The 27,866-nt window shown below is 39.5% G+C and overlaps 1 long non-coding RNA gene across 1 annotated transcript in view; it reads left to right on the forward strand.

The window, feature by feature from the left end:
- Nucleotides 1-2,061: 2,061 nt before the first annotated feature.
- The window catches only part of LOC118495584, a 175,278-nt gene continuing 149,473 nt past the window's right edge, over nt 2,062-27,866 (forward strand). Inside the window, exon 1 of the long non-coding RNA XR_004898048.1 lies at nt 2,062-2,197. This is a non-coding gene — a long non-coding RNA (uncharacterized LOC118495584). The remainder of the gene's footprint in view (nt 2,198-27,866) is intronic.

The raw sequence follows: 27,866 nt of genomic DNA on the forward strand, positions 1-27,866 counted from the left end.
TAGCATAATTGAGCCGCTAACAGTAGGTTCATTGTTTAACTGGAGCCTCCCATAACCCCTCAAAAAAAGAAAATGAAAAAAGAGCCTTTTTTTTTGGGTTGCTGTATATTCACGTAACATGTTGTGTTTGTGTATCTGTCAGGCGAAGTCCTCCCTCGACACAAAACATTAGCATGCTAACAGTGGTTGGATGAAGATAGGGGGACGGAGTTGGGCTGGGCAATATATCGATATTATATCGACATTGATATATGAGACTAGATATCGTATTCAATTTTGGATATCGTAATATCGTGATATGACACAAGTGTTGTCTTTTACTGGTTTTAAAGGCTGCATTACAGTGAAGTGATGTCATTTTCTGAATTTACCATACTGTTCTAGCTATTCTTTAACCACTTAGTCATCATATCCACATTACTGATGATTATTTATCAAAAATCTCATTGTGTAAATATTTTGTGAAAGCACCAATAGTCAACCCTACAATATCGACATTGATATATTTGGTCAAAAATATTGTGGTATTTGAGTTTCTCTATATCACCCACGGAGCCACTTTATTATGTATCCACTACTTTTCTTGGCAAGACCTGCCCTGCGTAGCATCTGAGTGGTTAGGCAGATGGTAGTCTCGCTTTGCCAGACCTTCCTCCACAGCGCTGTGGAGGAGGGTCTGGCTAGTCCACACAGCATTCCGGGATGGGAGAAAAACGTGCTCTGGTTTATTGGCATTTCTTTAAACCACTCACAATTGTCATGGGCGGCGCTAAGCATGGTGGAACATACGTTAGGCCTGCAATACGTCGTCCAAGAGAAGGTCTCATCATCCACGACATTCCACTTCCGGGATTGCTCTGGTACTGCAGGAAATTCCGCTGCATGTCCCTCTTTTCAGTCAGATGTCCGTTACCTTCTGCTTTCTTTGTGTTGTAATTTTAAACTCCGGTCGATTTATGAGGACTATGGTTAACTGCTCCTCAGATCTCTGCAGGGTAAATCCAGACAGCTAGCTAGACCATCTGTCCAATCTGAGTTTTCTGTTGCACGATTAAAACAACTTTTGAACATACGCGTTCCACCAAAACATGTTCCTTCCCGAGGCTATTTTGCAGCGACACCGGGGCTGTGTCCAGTGCTTAGCGCCGCCCATGACGATTGTGATTGGTTTAAAAAGAAATGCCAATAAACCAGAGCACGTTTTTCTCCCATCCCGGAATGCTGTGTGGACTAGCCAGACCCTCCTGCACAGCACTGTGGAGAAGGTCTGGCAAAGCGAGACTAGGGTAATGATAGCCCATTGATCAGGGGATAAGTCCTGAATGCGACTGTCGCTACTGCTGTAAAGCCAGACAGTTGGGAGCAGCCATCATAAACAATAACAAACGGACGAGGTTAAACTGACCTATTGAAAACAGCAAACAGTGAAACACCAAAGCTAATGTTATTAGTCACTTGTCCATAACGACGAGAGCCCTCATCAGCTTTCATTCCTTTGAAATCACGGAGGTTTCTGCAGCGTTGAAACGCCTCACCGATGTCAACAAGGCTCTTCCTTCTTTCCCGGTCATACAACCTCTTTTTTAATTCCTTCAGTCCTTTTCCTCTTTTGCCATTTCCCTGCCAACTCTTCTTGTTGATAACTCCTGACCCGGATGGCCTCCACCGGGAAGCTAACGTTAGTTTAGCTAACAGCTAATTCGGCTAACTGCTAGCTGGCAGCTTGATTCAGTCGAAAATAACGTTAACTCGATCTAAACACTGGGTAAAGCAGGCTACAGCTGACGTAACAGCTGTTATATATTTTAACGGTTATTTTCAGGTTTCATTTTGAGGGTCTTTTAAAGTTATTACATGATGTCTCAGCTAGCGATTAGCCGAATTATCTGTTAGCTAAACTAACGTAGCTTCTTTTCTTCAGTGGTGCGCGGTGGTTTATCGGATGAGTAGTTCCTTCGCTTGATAATGAAAATATGTACACAGTCTTGTACCTTTGACTTTTTTTGGTATATCTGTTCGTTTATTTAGTCGAAATTATATGTTGTATGCTTATGACGTCATAGCTGGTTAGCCTAAGGCATGGTCTAAAACTCTTTATATACAGATTTTTCCAGACGTCAATGGGAGAAATGAATGGGAAATTTACTTCCAGAACCCAAAGTCTCTCGGAGGAGGGGCAGGACTGTTGAGCTCTATAGTCTTGGGTTTTCTCCTTCAAAATTTTTGGCAGTCCAATCAGCGAACAGAGGGAGTGGTTTAGAACGATGACGTTGAGGCCTTGCGCTAGAGTTGCGGCGGAGAAAGATGCGAGTGAAGCCATTCGGTCCGTTGTGGCAACGCTGCCGAATATCCAGAAGTTAAAGCCCGAGCAAGAACAATCTTTGCTGAGTTTTGTTGGTAGCCATGATGTTGTGGCCCTCCTCCCCACGGGGTTCGGGAAAAGTTTGGTTTTCCAGCTCGCTCTCTTAGTGGTGAAGGAGTTGGCTAAGGCTAACGCTAGCGATGCTAATGCTAAATATAAGCCTTGACGGTCTCCCCTCTTGTTGCACATACGCATGACATACGTCACGACCAATCGTTAGCGATTGGTTATGGCAGATCCAGAGTGGCTCTGGGCAGATCCAATAGTTTTACAACAAAGTACCCGCCTTCAAGGAAGTTAACACTTGTCAATGGAGAGAGGCCAGACTCTGTACAAATGAAATGTACCAGAGTCTGGTAGGACCAGGCTATCTGAACAGGAATAGCAGGAACATTTTAGGCAGTATTGCCAAGGGAAAGTTTCCAATTAAATCTCAGATCTGAGATTAGACCAGAGACCTGTATCAAGGTTTTTATGTGATGCTAATTAAAACACATTTTCACATTCTGGGTAAAATCCAGATGCTGATGAAACATAGGCTACGCTTGCCCTCACATCTGTCTTCATTGCTTTATCTGTTTTGATGAAGTTTCCTGTTTCTGCAGAATAAACTGACCTTGATGAAAAGTTTCATCCAGCAACAGATGAAGAAATGGTGGAGCATCTGGACGGGAAGAGAAAGTGAGAGCTAAATACTGCTTTGTTGTGGTGCACTGCTATCAGTCTGTGTGTGTGTGTGTGTGTGTGTGTGTGTGTGTGTGTGTGTGTGTGTGTGTGTGTGTGTGTGTGTGTGTTTGATGATTCCTCAAGAGAGCTGGACTCAGGTGTATCGAGAGGTCCTGAAAATTCAACAGGTAAACTCTGGTAAAAAGAAAACACTCTCTCACACACACACACACACACACACACACACACACACACACACACACACACACACACACACACAAATGACATTCTCTCTGTCAGTCATTACAATAAAGGCTATTGTGCTGTTTGGCGAGCTGTTGCAGGAGATAGCATTCTCTGACAGGGCATTTTGAAAAGAAGCTTATACATCTCAACTATCATAATGGCTTTATAGCCTTGGTGTATGTGTGTGCGTGTGAGAGAGCGCGTGTCTGGTCGGTTTGGGAAGGAATTCATAGTCAAAGCTTTGAGATGATAAAGACGTGAGTGAGTGGTAATTGATCCCTAAAGGGCTGCATTGTGGCAGTAAGTGTATACTGTGCGTGTGTGTGTATGCCAGGTAAGGTTGTACACACACAAACATAGACACACACACACACACACACACACACACACAGTAATTGTATATGGTTGTTCCAGACTCTCTAAAACTAGATTAAATATTTTATTGTTCATTGTGCATTAGTATTAGGATCATTTACAAGTTTAGAGTGAGCAGGCTTTGGATTTCTGTGAAAAACTTAAAAATACAGTAATTCGGATCTCCAACCTCTACTGTATGGTTTAATTCTTTTGGCTACTTGGGAGCAGTGGAAACAAATTGTGAACACAGCATTGACATAGAATGATACCTTGTAAGTTGATCCAGCAATACGAAGCAACGTCATCATTCATTTGGAGTTGCGTTTCTGGCCACCATGTGAATGTTATCTCTCTTTAAGCTCTGTTTTTGGTCTCTACCAACTCCAGAGGGAAATCAACTCTTCAGCTGCTAAATGATCCACTATGTTCCCCAGTTTGTTGCTAACTTTGTATGTCCGCTGTTTGGTGCTGAGCAGGTAGTGTACAGCTAGGTTTATCAGAGCTTTTTCACTGAAAACAGCTGGTGATAATGCTCAGGTAATTGTTTTTCACATTGTCATTTAACATATTATTATTAAAAAAAAAAAAAAAAAAAAAAAAGATTGTAGCCACAATTTTGATATTAACAACTGATCAGATGACTATTATGTAATGTGATAGGGGTGACTTAGAATGGCAAGCCCAGTAATCATCCAACTTTGCAGTTTCTGGTTAGTTTGTTAGTGTTATTGTATGACTTTGGTGTTTTAAAAGGGTTAGGAACTAACAAAACTAACAAACAAACTCACCGATCGAGGGGAGACCAGCAACTATTGTGTTCTACAAGGTAACATTTTCTCAAAAGAGGCTTTAAAGAGAGCATTAATAACAACTGCAGTTCCCTGTCAGAAAAGCACTGTCTGCTAGCAACGCATTCTCATGAACGGGCTTGTACGAAAATGTATGCACCCCGATACATATGATACGAAAATAGATGACCGCTGGCTGGTCACGTCACACTGGCTACAGAGCTGCGTGAGATGTCCCACCAAATTAGCTGCTCTTAGGAATTGAGTTTACCTGAGAATAGGTTATTGGTAAGCGGCTGCAGAGCTCTGTGAGATGTCACTGTATCAGCGGCAGTTGCTAGTTGAGTTTACCCGATAAAACGTGACTTTGAGCCGGACACCGCGAGACATCACAGTTAAGTTTAGGCAACAAAAAGTGAGTGTCATGCGGCCATGACAGTTAAGTTTAGGTACCAAAAAGACTAGTTAAGTTTAGGAAAAAGATTGTGGTTTGGATTATAACACTCCCAAGGAACATGTATTTCCTGGGTGAAAGTCTTTTGTTTGCTTAAAAGCGCCATTTTTTATGACACACCCATCTACCCCGACCTCCTCCCTACCAAGGGGGTAAGCCTCTCCTCACAACGTGTAGCTCCTATGGCGCCATTTTGATGCTAACAAGCACTCACCCGCCATTAGCATTCCATTGACTGCCATTCATTTTGACAGCAAATAACTTTACATCTGAAGCGTTTAAAGACTTTATTTGTCCATTGTCTATTTCTAAAGAAACACGACAATGTATAAAAGGCTCCATTACCTTGTACCTCACGTTATGGCTTCGTAGCAGACGTTTTTGTAAAAGTAGGCTAACGATTGTGTCATAACCACGCAACTTACTGTCGCATTGTAGAGGAATTACCGTATAGTACAGGAGAAGCTTCGACTTACATTAGCTGTTTAAGTTTAATTACTAATGTTAACTAGCATTTTAGTTAGCAATAATTAGCCTGTGCCCATGTTATCTCCTTACATATACCTACGCTCTCCGTCTCTGCAAGATTGGGAATGATTGAGATTTCTCTTGGCACAGCTACCAGAAGACTTCCAACTTTCAGACAGGTTGCTCACGTCACATTTACGTCATCTCTCTCAGTTGGAGGCTGTGCAGTAACGCTCAGCGCTCACCGCAAAAGTGCTTCTAACGGCCTTCACTGGTCTCTGTCCAGAGCAACAGGATCTGTTGGTCCATTTCATATACTGTCTATGCTCCATACGTGGTTAGGGTTAGATGAAAAAGTTTGATGCAAAAGATGTCACCAACAGGGCCGAGAGTGGCACTGATGTCATTCTTCCACTTTAAACTAAAACTCAGCTGCATACCACAGAAAATGTGAACAGCACTTCCCTTTGCCATGCTCAATTGCTGTATTGAAATATACCACTCCAAATGTCAGCCTGGTCTCTTCAAGCTGTCCACAGTTAGAAACAAGTGGCAGAGATTCCTGTTATCAGTACACCAGGTTCAATGGCTGGCCAAGGCAGGGCTGTGTGTGTGTGTGTGTGTGTGTGTGTGTGTGTGTGTGTGTGTCTGAGACGGGGATTCAGTGGGGATTCTAGGCCTGTGAGAGTGTTTAAAAAGCAGAGAGATTCTGTGTCTGTTAAACAAACAAGAGTCAGAGCAAGAGTCACTGGGAAAGAAATTGAGTGGTGGTTGGTGTGTGTGTCTGTAAAGGAGAGAGAGAAAAGACGTGTGTGTGTGGGTGTCTGACAGGCAGGCAGCTTGACTGAGCTCATCTGTGGCAGTCGCCCTCCTGTGTGTTATCAACGACTCCCAAACAGGCACTGCCAATCATCCCTCATGCCGACGGGATCGCACATCTACCCACCAAGCCAGACCAGACCAGACACACACACACACACACACACACACACACACACATGCACAAACACTTGGCACTGAGTCTACAGGAATGTCTATGTGCACACACTGGATTACACACACATACGGTAGGTGATGTTGAGACACAAACACACACGCACGCACGCACACACACACACACACACACAAACACCTCGGCTCTCATTAGTTGCGGCACACCTGGTGAAAGTATTGGACTGATGTCACACTGTATTAAATTATGACAGTCAGATTACCACATTTTCTGCTCGTTAGATCTCCTTGAAGTTGTGTACACAACTCAAATTATTTCAGAACAACATTGACATTTTCAAGTCCTGCTGTCCAAGTGTGCACTAACAGGGTGTAATAACAAAAGATTAGAAATGTAAGAGTCGTATAGTTTTCAAAGGGGACTCTGCAGCGGGCCAGCATGCCACAATCAGGTTATCCCTGTATGTTATCCACTATTACAATAACTAATCATAATTTTAGTGCTTTAACTTAATATTTTTTCCATTGGTAATCTGTTTTTACTATATCATTTCATGAATGTATGTCACAAAACAACAGAAAAGACCTTCCAGAAACATTGGCACAATTAAAACAACTTTTGAACGTACACACGTTCCACCAAAACAACTTCCTTCCCGAGGCTATTTTGCAGCGTCACCGGGGCTGTGTCCAGAGCTTAGCACCGCCCATGACGATTGTGATTGGTTTAAAGAAATGCCAATAAACCAGAGCACGTTTTTCTCCCATCCCGGAATGCTGTGTGGACTAGCCAGACCCTCCTGCACAGCGCCGTGGAGAAGGTCTGGCAAAGCGAGACTAGGGTAATGATAGCCCATTGATCAGGGGATAAGTCCTGAATGCGACTGTCGCTACTGCTGTAAAGCCAGACAGTTGGGAGCAGCCATCATAAACAATAACAAACGGACGAGGTTAAACTGACCTTCCTGCGGCTTTAACTTAATATTTTTTCCTGAATGTATGAGTAATTTAATGAAAACTGTCACAAAACAACAGAAAAGACCTTCCAGAAACATTGGTAAAGAAGTTAAAGTGTTTGAAAGATGATAATGAATAATGAACTTTCTTGTCCAGTTGACATTTGCTAAACAATAATTTGTAATGAAGGGAATCGCATGGGTAGTTTCTCTGGACCCCAAACATCTGGTTTCATATGGACCTGGATTCATATTAAACGTAATCAAAGCCTGAGCCACTGCAGTGATTATAAAGCCAAAACATTTAGATTTTGTTTCAACTGTGCAACCCAGAGCGGAGTAACAAGCTCCAAAATGTCACAGAATGTGCTGGCAGGGTCCAGTGGGTCACATTCTGTTAACAAAAGGAAAGAAAAAAAATCAAAACTGCAGAATAAAATGAAACCTGACCAGATCAAGCCCAATGCAATAAGGATAAATCAGGCCAGACAAACCTGTCTGGCCAAATCAAATTTGGGCTGAGAATCAAAGTATACAAATTACAGAAATAGTCAACAACCCCATAAATGCAGCTGCAGCCAATTTTCCAAAACGAGCTGTGGCCAAAATGCTTGTTGACCATCAATATATCATTCACTGTGTCCTGGTCGCACAGCTCAGTCAGAAATTAAAGAACTTGTGGTGACTTGTTGGTTGTGTTGCTTACATTGTTAAGCCTGGGAACGCTTAGCTGAGCGCTTTCATCTTGACTTTCAATTCATTAGCTACCCAACTTCTTTCTGTTGAACTCAATGGTCTAACAGAAAGATTGATAACATATCAGTAAAAAACAGACAAGCCATTAGACTTCTTTATTGCCACATTTACGATAGATGCATAGTTTAGAGCAGTTGAACTCAGCTACAATCTATCATTTTTTTTATATCTACACATTTTAGCTAAACCTCACAAAGTACTTTGACTATCACAGTAGAAACCTTTTTAATTGCACTTGGGAATGATATGATTCACAATATTTACCCTTATATTTACCCTGTCTTTAATCAGGTGGAATAATAATGCAGATTGAAATATTCATATTAGTTTGTTGGCATTTAGTAATCCATTTTTATTTTATGAATGTGCTCATCCACAGTGTCCATTGTGATGATTTTGTATTGTGTTCTTATTCTTTGTTTTGTGCAGCTATCTATTCGCCAGCGCTTCATCCAAATCCATGTTCGTCCCTCGTGGTTTTGCCGCATCCTGATCCGCACACATCTGTCACACCAAACATCGTTTCCATAACAACCATTATTGTAGGCAAGTGCAGTCTGTGCAATGTGGGTGTCAATTAACTCAAAAAGAAGAGATGCACGAGCCTATGGATGCACATACAGTCCATGCAACACACACACACACACACACACACACACACACGCACACTCTCTCACTCTCTCTCTCTCTCTCTCTCTCTCTCTCTCTCTCTCTTATAAATATCTCAATGACAGAATGGGTCACATTTGCTTAACTGAATATGTTATTATTCCACCAATTCAAACTGAAAGCAATGATTAGTTACTCATTACCATGTCACTTCCATCACTCTTTTTCTTAATTTCTCCATCACACACACACACACACACACACACACACACACACACACTGACAGCAGTGCATCAGATTCTGCGTAGTGTCAAGCTGCCTTATTCAAGTTAATTAGCGAAGTGTAATTTTGTCAGTCTGTAGGCCTAAATACAGAAGGGTCTCTTTCTGTGAATGTGCCATAGAGACACCATCTGCCAAGACAACAGCAAAGTATATTTATATTTTTAGACTCAGTTTTATCTTAAAAAATAACAATGATACGGAAACAGGGCTTAAGGGTTCATCGAGCACCAACAGCTCATTAAAAGACATTCAAGTGTTTGTTCGCAGAAAGCATCAGTGGTTCAGATAAAAGTGTAATTAAAGTGCGCACGTGCGCAAGGGGTGGAACACAAACCAGAATAACTGCGAGCTTATGAGAAGATCAACAGAGTTGTCTTTGTGCCTTAAACTGTACAAACACTAACACTATGGGTGAGCACATCACACTCCTAAAGGCCGTACACACCTACAGTAAGATACACCCACTTTCCACTTGTTAGGCCTGATTAGCAGACCCAAATGGAATATGCAGATTTGTTTTTTAAGTTTTCAGCAGTGAGCCAGAATGAAAATCTGCGAAAAACCTGTGGAAAATCAGTGGAAAAATCTGCAGATTCCGTGTGGCTCTGCTGATTAGATCTCCATTGTGCGTGTTCAGTCTGCACCTGGCGTGCATTGGCGGTACTAGTCTTACATTGCCAGACCTTTCTCCACAGCGATGTGTCAGCGCTGGAGTATGGTCTGGCTACACCTCCTATCTATTCTGTTATAGGGGGAAAAATGCTCTGCCTTGTTTGTATTTCTTTAAACCACTCACAACTGTCCTGGGCGGCGCTAAGCCCCGGATGCAGCATTAGTGCCCTTTTGCAAAATAGATAGCAGAAATAACATAAGGGGAGGGACATCCGGCATGTGAGAGACACGCTGGATGCCAGGCTTTCTTCACCTGCTTATTGTGCAAAATGGCAATATAATATCAGAAAGCAAACCAAGTATGAGTGCATTAAAATGTACTTGTGAGACACTGACTTGGAGAGGGACTGACAAACACAAACTCACAACAGGAAATGGAAGGTCTTCCAAAAGGGTAATTGTCTACTCATCCTTACACACACACATTTCCATAAACACACACATTCACATTGTCGTCAAACATTTGTTATGCATTTCAATAATAACAGAGGATATTACTCATTAGATCCATAAAGAAGAATATAGACTGATGGAGGATGAGTCAGTCTGAACTTTGGTTTATTGTCATTACTGTGTGTGTGTGTGTGTGTGTGTGTGTGTGTGTGTGTGTGTGTGTGTGTGTGTGTGTGTGTGTGTGTGTGTCAGTCGGTACGCAGGAAATGGAAGCATTGTGCTTTGATGGTTCAGCACAAAGAGGAAGTAGATATGAGGAGTTTGCTTGTTGTCCTTGTCATGTGTTTGTTTTTGTGCCCCAGTTAAAACTCAACACTTTGTTCCTCAAACTAATATGAGCTCACACAAGTCTCAAAACAATATTCATACACACATATTTTACATATGCAAATGTGGTTGCATACACAACATTACTCAGGGATTTCAAAGTCAGTTTAATCACCAAGGGCAATACATGTAGAAGACTTTGGAGAGATGGTGGAAAAATCTACAGCTGATGGTCACGTCATCAACCTAACCAGGATCCTTGAGCAGCATTTCCTCAACTGCACAACCTAACTTGCCTTCATTTCTCACAGTGCAACTGCTGCACAATGCTGCTTGATAATGTGTCTTTGCAGTGTTTTGGGCATTTTCACCATTACTTGAAAAACATGTTTCCTGTCCAGGTGCTTTGACTGATTTATGTTTTATGTGTGATGAATCGCCATTTATCAGGAGACCGAGCCAGCTGTCAATAACCGTATTGATAAAGATAAACAAATGGACAAACAAACACCAAGATAAACTAACTTTCTGTTGGATGCAGACCTTATCTTTTTACATGAACACTGACTGTGATGGGCCAGCCGTAAAAAGGAGCACGGAAATTGTCAAAAGTGAATAATCTTTTTAATTTAGTCGGTGTGTGTGTAATGGTGAGGAACACACTGAATAGGGCAGAATCAGTGGCATGAATAAAAATGATTGTCTTATTAGAAAAAAACAGCCAATGTAAGGGCAATCAGTCCATTTCCACTACCCCATACTGCAACACAATGCATCATATTTCAGTGACATTCAAAACTATTACTATTGCATATACTGTACAAGTACATATGCATGCACATACAAATAGCATAATTTTTCTCTATGACAAATAAAAATGCCAGCTATGTCCAAGCCTATAATCAGACTGCATGAAACACAAACATTACAAGAATGGATACGTTAGAGCAAAGAATCTGATTGGTAACATAGGGAAAAAAATGACAATGGTGACATTATTTAAAATTATTTATTTTGGAAACAACTGTTATTATTTTGAACTTAGTCTTCCATCATCAGGTCAAAATTTCTGTTTGGCCAATACTTTGATTTATGACCAAATACCAGTAACATTTCTAAACTAAGATGGTGATCATGGTAAGCATTGTACCTGTTAAACATCATCATGTTATCATTATTTGGCTCAAGTATGTCTCAAGCATGTCTCACATAGCAGCTAGCGTGGCCGTAGACTCTTACTCGTTTTCTTATGTGCTTTTAATATGTTTTGCAAAATAAACTTGAATCTACTCTCTAGCTTTCTTTATTTATTCTTGCTTTATTTAAGGTGGAATAATAGAGTTTGCAGGTCCATTTTTGTTTTTTAGCAATGTCTGGGTGTATACAAATGTGTTTTTATGAGACTGACATCAAATTTGCAATGGTTCACTAAATCCCCGTCTTAATTCCTCTTAACTTGTGCACTCCCATAGCACACACATGTCATCCACCTATTCATGCGGTCAGGGTTGTTATCTGAGGCGAGCCAAGCAGCTTTGTGAATAATATAAATTCTCCATGGGAAACTAATGAGTAGTGGACATGCCCACTGGCGACAGGGGACGCAATCCATTCCTTCACACAGGGCGTCTGTCGGAGACTGTGTTGTGTCTCCCTGTCTGAGTGTGTGGAGCTGTTCGCTCAGTGCTCTGCCATATGGCCACTGTGTCAGACCCCTCCAGGTTTGTTTTTGGAGAGTCACCCTGTGGTCCTAACTCTCTGTGCCCAGACGTGGCCCACTCATGCTGGGCCAAGACGGAGAGACAGTAAGCCCCTCAGATGGAAGACGGGGAGGGTGGGATAGAAAGGGTAGTCTATAAACATTTGGAGAAATGAGGTTGAAGACGAAAGATTTAGAGATGATCTTTGATGCCGTAAACGAAAAAGTCACACGGACAGAGAGGGAGGAGACAGCCATGTCAAAAGCGTCAATAGTGGAGATGGAGACGCTGTCAGATGGATTGCGGAAGACACACAGAAGAGAAAGAACTATTCAGTTGCGAAAAAAGGGGAGAGAGGAGGAGGGTTAGATGGCACGAACAGAGAAGAAAGAGAAATGATGAGAGAAGGGGAAAAAGGAGTAAAAGAGAGGAAATGGAGTGAGAGAAAGTGAAGAAGCCAGGTGCAGTGGCAGAGCAGATGGAGGGAAGTAAAGAGGGAGGGAGAGAAAGAGTGATGGCAGGGGGAAAAACAGAGAGTAGAGAAGTTAATGTCTCGACTGTTGTGTGATGGGGCGTGTCTGCTCCAATGCCAGGCCGCTTTTCTACACACTCATTTAAACACCCTGTTTTTTTTTTTTGCTTTCTATCAGTCTTCTCCTCTTTTTCTTTTCAAGCGTCCTCTTTCTTTGCTCTTTGTCTCAATTTCTTGCTCTTTCGCTTGCAGATTCAATTCACTGCACTGGCATCACTGTACATCACAAAAAACCACTCTCAACTGTTTACCAAAATTGAAAAAAAGGGGTAATTGAATCACATCAACACAACACAGCAAATAATTTGGTTTGAAAGCATAGAATAGGTCATGGTCACCAATATCTGACTTACTCGTTCAAAACTATAACTATTACTTAGTTAGTATAACTATTACTTAGTTCTTAGAAGCATATTTGTGTTCACCTTTCACACCCCACATAAAAACAAGATGCTAAGGCCTAAGGACATATAAAACAATAGTTTGACATTTTGAGAAATATTCGTATTCACTTTCTTGCCGAGAGTTAAATAAGAAGATTGACATTCTGGCATCTGTCTGTTAAACATAAGGCTGCAGCCAGCAGCCACTTAGCGTAGCTTAGCTTAGCTTAAAAACAAGGAAACAGCTAACCTGGTTCTGTTCAAGGTAAAAAAAAATCCACCTACCAGCACCTCTAAAGCTCACTGATTTACATGTTATATATTGTTTGTGTAAATTGTTAAAAAAAATTGACTCACACACGTGCACGCACGCACGCACGCGCGCGCGCGCACACACACACACACACACACACACACACACACACACACACACACACACACACACACACACACACTGTTCGACACTGAAGTCCCGGAGATGGTTTGCCGTCACAGAAAGCAGGGTAGAAATAGCATGAACAATCTCTCTTCTTTTCTGCCACAGGGTCACTGGAGCAGCGCAGACATAAACATAATAATCCCTTTGACCATCGCAGGGGGACAGGATGCCCATATATGGAAGCGAGGAGAAAGGGAGGCGTGGCGGGCCCTACAGGGCCACGTTGGGGAACTTGACATGGCGGAACGGCTGAATTATATTGGAAAGCCTGAGAACATTCGAGCATCCAGACTCCATGGACACTCAGTGGAGTGACTGTCTGTCTGAGGCTGGTACACACACGCACGCACGCACGCACGCACGCACGCACGCACGCACACACACACACACACACACACACACACACACACACACACACACACACACACACACACACACACAATCTGCTTGTCTGTCTACATATCCCCCTCTCCACGCCTCTGTCCTTCATGCCTTTTCTCTCTAAAACACTTTTTCGAACCCATCTGTCATCCACGGCAACTTTTACTTCCTTTATTCTGTCTTTATTTGTGGCTTTTCTTCTCTCCCTTCAGTCCTCCCACTGTTTCCACCTTTGTGTCCCACACCTGTTAGCTTTCTGTGTAACGTCCAACATCTTTGGCTAAACACTGAATGATCACATTTCTCCTGCCAAAACTGTTTCAACCCCCTTAGTGCATAACACATTTTCTAGAGTCTTGTGTCAGCCAAGTGATCCAAAACTCCACTATTTATAATAAATGATGTTTACTGGTACAAATGTCTCACAGGGCTGGCAGCAGTTTGTTTTTCAAATTGCAGTTCAACCAAATCATAAACACAAAACAATATACATTGTTCTTCTTACTTTCTACAAAACAAATAGTCTCAATACAAATTGAAGAAAGTGGAAGTCTTATGATTATACTGAGTAACTGGGATGTTGTTCACTGTGAAACTTTCAAAAGTCTATTCACCTCCATTGTAATGTGTTGGCAGCAAAAGTCTCACAGGCAGAGATGTCAATACCTGGACAGAGGAAACCAAAACTATCAGCATGGCTACTCCATCCATCCATCCATCCATCCATCTTCGTCCGCTTATCCCGGGTCGGGTCGCGGGGGCAGCAGCTCCAGCAGGGGACCCCAAACTTCCCTTTCCCAAACCACATTAACCAGCAGGATCCCGAGGCGTTCCCAGGCCAGGTTGGAGATATAATCCCTCCACCTAGTCCTGGGTCTTCCCTGAGTTCTCCTGTGACTCGGAGAGAGGAAGTTGTGCCTCAGGTTGCACCTGGATGGATTGTAATTGTACTTTTATTATATCTGGAACACTCCTCTGTTGAGGTGTCTTTCATTCTCAAGTTAAAGTAATTTTGGAATGTGTTTTCCATTATTAGGATAGAGGGTCTAAGGAGGGAGGGGGTCACATGCTGTACAGATTGTGAAGCCCTTTGAGGCACATTTGTACATTTTGGAATGTGTAAATACAATTGACTTGACTTGACTTGAATAAGGAGGCCATTTATGAAAAACTGAGGAATGAACTTCCAATACTTACAGTAAATCTACTCATTCAGTTCATGTGACATTTCTGCCTTGGATGATTTAGACATTACAGGTTAACATGCAACAGGGTAAAACTATCCAGAGTGGATTAATGGGTGTGTGAGTACTGACATTGTAAGCCAGCAGTGAGGGTGGGGACAGTTGTAGGTTCTAAGCCTGGAAAGCCATTCTCATTATAGATTACTGTTAGAATAAATACAGCTGACTTAGCTGGGCGCACATACATGAGATTATAAAATCAGTCTTCTCCTTTCACTCTTGGGAAAAAAAGGAACTGTGTGTAGGCCTATTTCCCAAAATGTTGAACTATGTTTTTATTGTGGCTTCTTTGCCTGATCAGAAAACCTTCAGACTGCTTTCATGATTGCTGAACTTACACAGTTTGGTCCTGGACCATTTGATTAAGTTTACTGTAGAACAACAGGACTGACATCCTGACAGTTTTTTTTTTAAAGAACAGTATGTCTTTTTAACTACATACTTAAATAACGTATTAAACTGGATGACTCAGACATCTATGGCAGCATAAGCTAGTTTAACTTCTTCACACTCTAAATAACCTAAATTGGCAATGTGGTGAGTCATTAGCAAAATATAGCACTTTAAAAACAAAGTCAGTATGTATTGTTACATGTGGGACTTACATCTTTTTCTGGTAAGGAGGGTGAAAACAGCTTAGTAAGAAGCTTTGACAGCAATGGTGTTGATGTGGATTTCTGCTTGTGTAAGATTCAATTTGATCAGTAAGACCCTCTACTCCCTCCGTCATTCTTTTCAGTACTTTTCACTATCACTCTCCTCTCCCTGCTCCTCTGTCCTGGAAGGTTTTAAATGTTTAAACAGCGACTGTGGTCAGTCATCAATCACACTGACACATATGATTACTGAACACACACACACACACACACACACACACACACACACACACACAACCTCAGTCATTACAGTCATTACTAAACACCTAATGGACACGCAGCCAGGCATTGGCCTTTAAGCACTACGTATATCAGGTACACACACACACACACACACACACACACACAAACAAACGTTACACTCTCAATCACTCAAGCTCATTAGCCTTATCTTTTGCTTCTTCTATCTTTCTTACTGCTTATTTCTCTTCCACTTACATTCATTTCTCTTTGCTTCCATCACTTCCTTACGCTGTCCCCTGCCAAAAAACACCCTTTTCTACCTTTTTCGCTCTTTCTATTGACTGGTCTCCATCTTTGCGCTCTTTCTCTCTGTCTGTCTGTCTCTCTCTGCCACATTTCACTCTTCATTTCTGTCCAACTGTATCTCCATCTCCCTTTGTCTCTCCTCCCACCACATATGCAGGGCGTCGTCCTCTGTAATAAATCTTTTTTCCTGTCCGTTGAGGCTGCAGCGGCCCACAGCTCTATGCAGAGTGATAGATGATACAATATTGAGCCATTGTAAAGCTGCGACTGAGATATAGGGTTCTCATAAGAAAAGGGCCTCCGTAGCCTGTAGGGAGAGAAAGACAGAGAGGAGAGAGAGGACAGAAGTATGTTATAAGGAGAAAAAGACACGGCAAAGACGAAAATAAATAAAGAATTTATACAGAGCTAGAGAAAGGGGTAAAGCAAGGTGACTGGAAAAATAAGGCACATTAGTAAGTGTGTGGTGTTTAATAATGTAGGTGTCTTGGCAAATAAAAAATGTGACAATTTGTTTCTACAACAATGTAAAATGTTACATACAGAAATGGCACTAATGTTACATCTTCAACAAAAAGGTAGGAAAGCACTATAAAAACAAACAATACATTTTAATGACATGCCTCACATTAGTGTGAAGCTTTAATTAAGCAGTTCATGTATTTTTCAATTTTAAAACATGAAGGCCTGGACCAAAAACCCATCCGTAAGTGAGCCTGACATTTCACATGCTCATTCTTTCTGAGCTTGAATCCAACCTGCATCATACATTACAGCAGTGCTCGAATTATCTTTTTGTCTTTAAGGGGGTCTCTCTATCGCATAAAAAAAAGTTGGCACACCCCGCACATAGCCTAACAAGGCTATACAATTAAATAGCCTAGATGTGAGTGGCGCTTTTGCGCAGTATATGCGCATGGTAGGCCTAGGCTATAACTTGACACACGCACACAACAGACAGAGAGAGGATTCCTTTTAATTAATTTCAACATATTATTGATTTTAATACTCCATATTTCATTTCAATTTCGCAATACAAAGAAATAGACTAAGCGATTTAGTCTGAGTGTCATTCTTAATTTCACAATGAAATAAAACGTAACTCATTTGAACCAGACCACCATCTCAGATATCCTCAGAGTCACAATAATGCATGTAGTCTGTAACTTCTACACAGAGAAAATGCACTAACTGGCAGGAATGAATAAAGCCATTGTACAGCCAAACTATGTTCTAGTCTTATAATGTACACGTAGTGATAACAACACCTGAGTGCTCAGTCGTCTTGTGTGTTGAACCGTGGAAATAAATAGACAAACAATTTTGGAATTTGCACTGAGATGTTGTCGGGTAGCCTATTATTGAATATTCCGCCATCAGAGATTGCATTGTATTGCTGAAGGTGTTTCAAAATATCTGGGAACTTTTCCGGAGCTCTGAATGGCAGAGGATAGCTACAGATGTATTGGTGGTATTTACCTCAAAAGCACATTAAGCTAAAAGCAAGGTGACTTCTTCGGACTTGCGAGTGCTGTCAAATCGATCGTAGCCTATGCGGTTTGCTCACATAGCCTAGTGGTGTGGTGGTGAAGTGCAGTCATGCTGCGTTCATGAGCGTAGGGTAAGCTCAGGTCTATGTCCCGTAGTAGCCTATATTTTATATTTTAATTTAACGTCTTTAATGGTAAGAGACCGCACAGGGATGGATAATGAGCGTTGTTTGAGATTAAATTACAATGCCACATATGGCAGACACCTTCAGATATGAGAGACCCCCTCAGATTTTTGACTTTGTTGCTTTCATGGGAGCCAGTCCTCACTCTATGGGAGCTCGGCTCCCTCTGGCTCCCACGTAATTCGAGCACTGCATTACAGAAAACAATAAATACTTGTGAGTTTATTTAGGCCAAACAAATTCTATTTTAAAATTGGACAAAGCGTCTACACATTGGTACAGGTGTTAAGCCAGCAGTTACAACTGCCTGAATACTCTAAAATAAAATGAATACACATACAGTATATAAATCAGGAAATTGTGTGGCGCTCTTCTGTTTGTCGCGCCTAAATGAGCCAGTCATGACTGTAAGAGCCCAAAGTTACACCGTGAAAGTAAGTTCTATTTCGTATAGTCTTCGCCCTCTAAGAGCTGTTGCTATTGGGTTTATCCCTCGTGCATGCTCAGTCGTGAAGATTTCTTTCGCGCCCTTGTGCCCTGCACGGGCCTCTCTTACATCCACAGTTACTGTATATTACAGCTGCCAGACCAGAGATCTGCTCCCTATTTTTCTTCAGCGACAAGCAGTTTGAAGACTTCGAAGAACAGCGGTGTCCACCTGTGTACAGATTAACGGACCGGCTACATCCTGCCGCCAGATCTCCACCCGAGCTGCGAGGCGTGCCTCGGCCACGTTTGCCAGGCTGGCACCCCGCCAGCTGCCAACAGTTCTGCGCCCGCTTACCGATGGAGGAACTGAAGTGGCAGGCGATGGCAGCGGGGCAGACAGTCAGGTAAGGTAAGGATACCACCAGCGGCAACACCCAGACATCCCGGAAGAGGATCTCTTTGGCGGGCAAAAGTCCGCTGACTTGAATCCCTCAAGAGATGGTTCTCTAGCCGGCACCGGCTCTCCCTCCTCCCTGTTGGGAGAACTAGAGCTCGAAACAGAAGAGGATTACGGAGCCTCGCCACTGCGGCTGTCTCCGTCCCAGAAGGGGATCACCGCATCAGTGGCTTTCTCCTCCGCATCAGACGGGCTCCCTGCCCACCGCTAAGGTTTTTGTTCTCGACCTGTGTGAATGCTGAGTAAGCATTCTCCGAACCCGGGAGACGGACGGCACCAATGTCTCGCTATGTTCTTGGACGGTCCCATTGCCCCTGGTTGGTTGTTGTTGGACCGCACCTTGGACAGCCACGAGCTATAGGTAGTGGATTGGATGCGGAAACACACCTCCTGGAGAGCGCTGCCTCGGCCACGACAGCAGCACCAAGATGTCAGCTCGAGGAGACGGTGCCCCGCAGGCTGCGGCTACGCCTCCCCAAGCCCCAGCTCCAGCTCCACCGTACCGCCCTCCTCCCCTGCGGCGGTATCCCCCGCCAAACATCAAACCAACGCGGCCATAAGGCCCTGCGGGCAGCACCCACCTGGTCGCATGTCAACTCACTCCAGCTGAGAGTTGGAAACATAACAGCGCTTTTAAGGGCCACACAGTTTCTCCTAAAGAGCAGTCAAGCTCGCCGCCATGCTCACATGCAGTAACGCAGGCGAAGCCCAGGCACACTGTGTCAGAATTAACATGAGCATAACACCCATTCAAAGTACGTGTTGATAGCCTACTCAGTTATTCTCCACCTCCCAGCTGATTACGCAGATTGGTGAGAGTCCTGAGTCCCCCCCCCCTTAGCGGGCCTTATTTTCGGTACTCTGATCAGAATACACATTTCGTTTGCCAACCCCACCATGCATCCCCAGTATACATGGGGCAGCAGCTGCACTTTCGGCTCTGCCTACCACGGCTTGTGAGAAACGAACAAATTGCTTCACACAGCAGCGGGGAGGGCACGATATTCACTGCTATGTACACAGACAACACACAGACATGTGCGTGCCTGCTCTCGAAACACTGTGCTGTGTGGAAAAGCATGTTACCCATGATAAACAAATTGATGTTGAAGCTAATCACAAACGGCTATACACTTCAATTCACCAGCCCTCCCCCGGTTTTTACCGGCGTGGTAAAAGCTATCATGCTATCTTTAGTTCTCTACGGCTCTGAAGTCAGAGCTGGCAGAGCTGCTGGAAAAATATTCTATAGCCTAATCTCCCGCGTCCCTCCAGAGGAGGAGAACAACGGGTTTTACTCCCGTTATTTCCTCACACAGGAGCAAACGGGAGGGATGAGACCGATGCTGGACCTGTCTTTGTTCAACCGGTGCATCCTGGAGCGACCGTTCCACATGCGTCGCAGTGTGTGAGCCTGGCGATTGGTTCACTTCCATCGACCTGAGGGCACGTTCACATTCTGGTCATCCCCAAACACAGAAAATTCCTGTGCTTCTCCTTCCTGGGAGTTCAATAGACATTTGGCTACTCTCTGGTCCATTCGAGGAAACACCACACGTTGCACATGAGGAAAAATTCAGAGATGGTTCGGCCGCCTCGACCCCTCACGGCACAACAGGCGCATGCTGACCATATCTTCCTCTCTACAGTCAAACCTGGCCTAGTGGAAACCCCCGTGCTCTATCGTCGGGGGTTCCCCTTGGGAGGGTGACGTCACACGTAACAGACACAGACGTTGGATGGCAGGGCAAATCCGAGTCCCAGGTTGTGGGAGGGAGATGGGGAAATCCTCCATCTCTCCACATTGCCTGGAGCCTGCCACGGTGCTAAAGTGCTGAAACACTTTGCTCTGTCAGGTAGACGTGTCGATAAGAACAGACAACGTGACAGCGGCAGGTACACTCAACTCATATTAGAAATAGCCAGGAGCCTGCTGCTGTGGTCACACAAACACCTGCTCTTAATCAGAGTGGCGTACACTAAGGGGTTACTTAACCGCGTGGCAGACCTGATGTCGTGGGGGGTCCATCTCACAACATGCAGAAATTAGATCCCACTCTCGTTCAGATGCTGTGGAACAGGTTGGGAGGGTGGAAGTGGATCTGTTCGCCTCACGAGAGAATGCACAGTGCGCACTGTGGTTCTCTATGAAGGCGCAAGACTAGTCTCGTTTTTTCCCCCTGTCCCCCTGACTCCTCGTCTCCTGGCTCGCATTCAGGAAGAGAGCCTGGCGGCCATTCTAGTGTCAATAGAACACACAAGCGCACCATGGTTCCCGAATCGGGGGGACGTTATCATCATGACAGCTGCCATATGGCATATGACAGCTAGCAGTGGCGCAAAACTCCACTGGAGCAAAACTCAACTGCTATAGTAAATTCTGTAAATTCTAAAAGATGACTATTGTCCACCTTTTTAAAAAGCGTTTTATTTCTAGTCACATGCATGACCACACATTTAGCCAGTCATTCAAATGTAATATCACAGCATGGCTTAGGGCAGACTGAGTCATTGTCACTGCTTCCTGCTGAGCAGTGCTGCACCAGGCCACTGAAAAAGGGGAAGAAATGAATAACTAGAAATGCATTTCCTAATAAGGTGAAGTAGTAAGAATAGTTGGAAAAGTGAGAAAAAAAATTGAATTAGTATAAATTTCATTGTAAAGTTGAATGTAAATGAAATTAATGTAAAAAGGGTGTGGAATATTTAAAGTTTTTTTGAAAAGCTAACACTTAACTAAAAAATTGGCTTTAAAAGTTCAATAATACCAAAAGATGTAGAACATTGTACGGTTTGAATTTATTTTCTAGCTGGAAGTGTGAGTATGTCTCAAAAAGTCATAGTATAGTATGTCGAAAAAAAGTGATAAAAAAGTCAAAGTATAGTAAGTCGGAAAAAAAGTCATAAAAAGTTATAATACAGCATGTCCAAGAAAGTGATAAAAAGTCATAGTATAGTATGACAAAAAAAAGTGATATAAAAGTCAGAGTATAGTATCACAAAAAAGGTCATAGTATAGTTTGTCGAAAAACTATTTGTCAAAAATGAAAAACTTTTTATGTCAAAAATGAAAAACTTTTTATGTCAAAAAGTGATAAAAAATCAGTATAGTATGTCGAAAAAATGTCATAGTATACAATGTTTAAAAAAGGTAATTGTATAGTAACCTATATTCAAAAAAGTCATAGTATAATATGTTGAAAAAAAGGATAAAAAGTCATAGTATAGAATGTTGTAAAAAAGTCATAGTATAGAATGTTGTAAAAAAGTTATTAGTATGTTGAAAAATGTATTTAAAAAAGTCATAATATAGTATGTCAAAAATAGTCATAGCATAATATGTCAAACAATCAAGTGCTGCTTCTCCTCATAGGTGTCAGATTCAACTACCAACCCCTTGTAGGCTGGCTCAGGTGTCTCTTGGACCAGCTCTTAGTTATTCTGCTATAGTTTTAGACTGTCGGGGGACTTTCATTGACACACTGAGCTCCTCTCTCCTGTCTCCTGTCTCTTTCCATCTGTGTGCATTCATGTCCCAATAATGCCTGTTACCAACTTAGCTCCTGGGAGCTTGTTTCATGGACTCCTAATGTTTTCTCGCCTCACAGTTTTCCTTGGATTGAGGTGAGACCTGGATCATGGTTGCAGCTGCTGCCATGGTCCTGCTCAACGCCCTGCTGCACCCTGGATTGGGGTGTCACCTATACAGTGGTTGCAGCTGCTGCTGTGGTCCTGCTTGACACCATGCTACGCCCTGCAACGCCCTGCTACGTCCTGCTATGCCCTGCACTGCTACTACTATTAGTTATAGTCAAAGTTATACTATCTTTATTGGTAATGCCACTGTTCATCATACCAACTGTGATAATTATTATTATTATTATTATTATTATTATTATTATTATTATTATTATTATTATCATATTTCTCCATATCTGTATATCTGTGTCTCTGTATTTCTGTATGTATATAGAACATGCAAACTCCACAAAAAAAGGCTGAGCTCCGACTGGGGATCAAACCAAGGATCAGAGTTATTCATAGTTGGAGAAGTCCTAGCCACTGAGCCACCGTGCCACCAAATAGAGTACATTGAAAACAGTCATAGCATTGTAGTAAGTCAGAAAAAATGTAGTAAGTCAAAAAAAGTGATAAGAAAGTCATAAATAGCATGTCAAAAAAGTCATAGTATAGTATGTTGAAAAAAGGAATGAAAAAGTCATAGTTTAGTAAAAAAGCTTGTTGAAAACAGTCATAGCATAGTATGTCGAAAAAAGCCATTAAAAAGTCATAGTATAGTATGTTGAAAAACAGTGATAAAAATTCATAGTATAGTATGTCGAAAAAAGCCATCAAAAAGTCATAGTATAGTATTTCAAAAATAGTCATGATATAGAATGTCGAGAAAAGTGATAAAAAAGAAATAATATAGTATGTCGTGATAACAAAGTCATAGTATAGTATGTTGAGAAAAAGTGATCAAAAAGTCATAGTATAGCATGTCAAAAAAAGTCAAAGTATAGTATGTCGAAAAAAGTCATAAATAAATCATAGTATAGTATGTCGAAAAAAAACAAGAAAAAGTATAGTATATCGAAAAAAAAAGTGATAAAAAAGTCATAGTATAGTTTGTCGAAAAAAGACAATGAAAACTCATATTATAGTATGTCGAAAATAGTCATAGTATGGTATGTCGAAAAAAGCCATCAAAAAGTCATAGTATAGTATTTCAAAAATAGTCATGATATAGAATGTCGAGAAAAGTGATAAAAAAGAAATAATATAGTATGTCGTGATAACAAAGTCATAGTATAGTATGTTGAGAAAAAGTGATCAAAAAGTCATAGTATAGCATGTCAAAAAAAGTCAAAGTATAGTATGTCGAAAAAAGTCATAAATAAATCATAGTATAGTATGTCGAAAATAGTCATAGTATGGTATGTCGAAACAAAGTTATAAAAAAGTCGTAGTATAGTATGTCGAAAAAAAGTGAAAAAAGTCATAGTAAAGTATAGTAAGTCGAAAAAAGTCATAAATAAGTCATAGTATAGTGTGTCAGAAAAAGTCATAGTATAGTACATCAAAAATAGTTATAGTATAGTATGTCGAAAAAAGTGATAAAAAAGTCATAGTATAGTATGGCACAAAAAGTCATAGTATAATAAGCCGAAAAAAGTTATAAAAAAGTTGTAGTATGTTGAAAAAAATCATAAAAAGTCATAGTATAGTATGTTGAAAAAAAGTGAAAAAAGTCATAGTATAGTATGTCTGAAAAACTCAAAAAGTCATAATTCAGTATGTTGAAAAGATTCATGAAAAATGTATAGTATAGTATATTGAAAAATTATATTTTTTATTTATTATATAAATTAAAAAAAAGTCAGAGTATGTATATCGACAAAAAAGTGATAAAAAACTCATAGTATAGTATGTCAAAAAAAGTCATAGTGTATGTGGAAAAAAAGTGAGAAAAAAAAGTCATAGTATAGTATGTCGAAAAAATTAATGAAAAAGTCATAGTGTAGAATATCGAAAAAAGTGATAAAAATGTCATAGTATAATATCTCAGAAAAAAAACTTAAAATAGTCATAGTATAGTATGTTGAAAAAAGTCATAAATAAGCCATAGTATAGTATGTCGAAAAACTTCATGAAAAAGTCATATTATGGTAAATCAAAAATAGTTATAGTAATGTATGTCGACAAAAGTGATAAAAAAAAGTCATTATAGTACGTTGAAAAAAGTGATGAAAAAGTGATAGTATAGTATGTCGAAAAAATGCATGAAAAAGTCATAGTATTGTACATCAAAAATAGTTATTGTAATGTATGTCGAAAAAAGTGATAAAAAGTCATAGTATAATACTTCGAAAAAAGTTATAAAAAAGACGTGTAGTATGTCGCAAAAAATCATAAAAAGTCATAGTATAGTAAGTCGACAAAAAGTGAAAATAGTCATACTATAGTATATCGAAAAAATCCATTAAAAAGTCGTAGTATAGAATGTCATCTTCATCTTTCCTGAATATGAACTTCTGCCATCAGGGAGAAGATTCCGTGAGACTAAAATTATTGTTTATTCCAACTTCCGTCAAGCTGCTGAACTCCAATAGTAAATCTTAGCCCAGCAGAGCAAGGGTGCAATAAATACACCAGCATGTTTTGCACTTAGCACTTTAATTATTACAGTTAATTCTTAGTGATGTCTGTGTCTTAGGACGCTTTGCTGATCTCATTTTTCATGTTGATTTTATTTCATTGTGTTGTATTTGTATTTTATTTTATGTTGATTTTAGAATGTTTTTTTTATGTTACATGTTGTTTATGCTGTGAAACAACAGATTGTAGAACTTCCAAGACAAATTTCCCCTTGGGGACAATAAAGTTTATAATGTCGAAACAAATCATAAAAAGTCATAGTATAGTATGTCTGAAAAAGTCATAAAAAAACTCATAGTAAAACTTTTTATGACTTACTAGTCATAAAAAGTTTTTAAAATGTCATAGTATAGTATGTTGGATAGAAAAACATAAAAAGTCATAGTATATTGTGTCGAAAAAAATCATAAAAAGTCATAGTATAGTATGTCGGATAAAAAACATAAAATAGTCATAGTATAGTATGTTGAAAAAAACCCATTAAAAAGTCTTAGTATAGAATGTCGAAAAAAAGTGAAAAAAGTCATAGTGTAGTATGTAAAAAAAAGTAATAAATAAGTCATAGTATAGTATGTCGAAAATAGTCATAGTATAGTATGTTGAAAAAAAGTGCTAAAAAAGTAACAGTATAATACGTCTAAAAATCATAAAAAGTCATAGTATAGTATGTCGACTAAAAAGTGATAAAAAAGTGATTGCACAGTATGTCGAAAAAAGTCGTGAAAAAGTCATATTATAGTATGTTGAAAAAAAAGTGATAAAAAAAGTCATAGTATAGTATGTTGAAAAAGGTCATAAATAAGTCATAGTATAGTATGTCGAAAAAAAAATCATAAAAAGTCATAGTTTAGTATGTCAAAAAAAAGTCATAAAAAAGTCATAGTATAGAATTTCGGAAATAGTCATAGTAATTTATGTCCAAAAAAAGTTATAAAAAGTCATAGTATAGTATGTCGAAAAAAATTTATGAAAAAGTCATAGCAAAGTATGGCAAAAAAAGTCAAAGTATAATACGTCAAATAAAGTTATAAAAAGTTCGTAGTATAGTATGTCTAAAAAAATAAAGTCATAGTATAGTATGTCATAAAAAGTTATTAAAATGTCATAGTATAGTATGTCGGATAAAAAACAAAAAGTCATAATATAGCATGTTGAAAAAATCTGATAAAAAAGTCATAGTATAGTATGTCTGAAAAAGTGATAAAAAAAAGTCATAGTATAGTATGTCGAAAAAAGTCATAAATAAATCATAGTATAGTATATCGAAAAAAGCCAAGAAAAAGTATAGTATGTCGAAAAAAAGTGAAAAAGTCATAGTATAGTATGTCGAAAAAAGTCATGAAAAAGTCATAGTGTAGTGTGTCGAAAAAATTCATGAAAAAGTCACAGTATGGTACATCAAAAATAGTTAAAGTAATGTATGTCGAAAAAAAGTGATGAAAAAGTCATAGTATCATACGTAGAAAAAAGTTATAAAAAAGACGTTGTGTAGTATGTCGCAAAAAATCTAGTATATCGAAAAAAACATTAAAAAGTCATAGTATAGAATGTTGAAAAAAAGTGATAAAAAGGTCATAGTATAGTATGTCAAAGAAAAGTCATAGTCATAGTATAGTATGTTGAAAAAAGTGAAAAAAATCATAGTATAGTATGTCTGAAAAAGTGATAAAAAAGTGATAGCATAGTATGTCGAAAAAAGTCATGAAAAAGTCATTTTATAGTATGTCGAAAAAAAAGTGATAAAAAAAGTCATAGTATAGTATGTTGAAAAAGGTCATAAATAAGTCATAGTATAGTATGTCGGAAAAAAAATCATAAAAAGTCATAGTTTAGTATGTCAAAAAAAAGTCATAGTATAGAATTTCGGAAATAGTCATAGTAATGTATGTCCAAAAAAAATTATAAAAAGTCATAGTATAGTATGTTGAAAAAAAATGATGAAAAAGTCATAGCAAAGTATGGCAAAAAAAAGTCAAAGTATAATACGTCGAAAAAAGTTATAAAAAGTTCATAGTATAGTATGTCTAAAAAAATAACAAAAAGTCATAGTATAGTATGTCATAAAAAGTTATTAAAATGTCATAGTATAGTATGTCGGATAAAAAACAAAAAGTCATAATATAGCATGTTGAAAAAATCTGATAAAAAAGTCATAGTATAGTATGTCTAAAAAAATAACAAAAAGTCATAGTATAGTATGTCATAAAAAGTTATTAAAATGTCATAGTATAGTATGTCGGATAAAAAACAAAAAGTCATAATATAGCATGTTGAAAAAAAGTGATAAAAAAGTCATAGTATAGTATGTCTGAAAAAGTGATAAAAAAAGTCATAGTATAGTATGTCAAAAGAATTCATGAATAAGTCATAGTATGGTACATCAAAAATAGTTATCGTAATGTATGTCGAAAAAAGTGATAAAAAAGTCATATTGTAGTATGTCGAAAAAAGTGATCAAATAGTCATAGTATAGTATGTTGAAAAAGGTCATAAATAAGTCATAGCATAGTATGTCGAAAAAATTCATGAAAAAGTCGTAGTATAGTATGTCGAAAAAAATCATAAAAAGTCATAATATAGTATATCTGAAAAAGTCATAAAAAAGTCATAGTATAGTATGATATTGAGAGTTATTAAAATGTCATAGTATAGTATGTCGGATAAAAAACATAAAATAGTCATAGTATAGTATGTTGAAAAAAACATTAAAAAGTCTTAGTATAGAATGTCGAAAAAAAGTTACAAAAAAGTCATAGTATAGTATATCGAAAAAAGTCATTAAAAAGTCATAGTATAGAATGTTGAAAAAAAGTGATAAAAAGGTCATAGTATAGTATGTCAAAGAAAAGTCATAGTCATAGTATAGTATGTTGAAAAAGTGAAAAAAATCATAGTATAGTATGTCTGAAAAAGTGATAAAAAAGTGATAGCATAGTATGCCGAAAAAAGTCATGAAAAAGTCATATTATAGTATGTCGAAAAACAAGTGATAAAAAAAAGTCATAGTATAGTATGTTGAAAAAGGTCATAAA

Source organism: Sander lucioperca, chromosome 8 (genome assembly GCF_008315115.2).
Source record: "Sander lucioperca isolate FBNREF2018 chromosome 8, SLUC_FBN_1.2, whole genome shotgun sequence".
In the NCBI taxonomy this organism is placed as follows: domain Eukaryota; kingdom Metazoa; phylum Chordata; class Actinopteri; order Perciformes; family Percidae; genus Sander; species Sander lucioperca.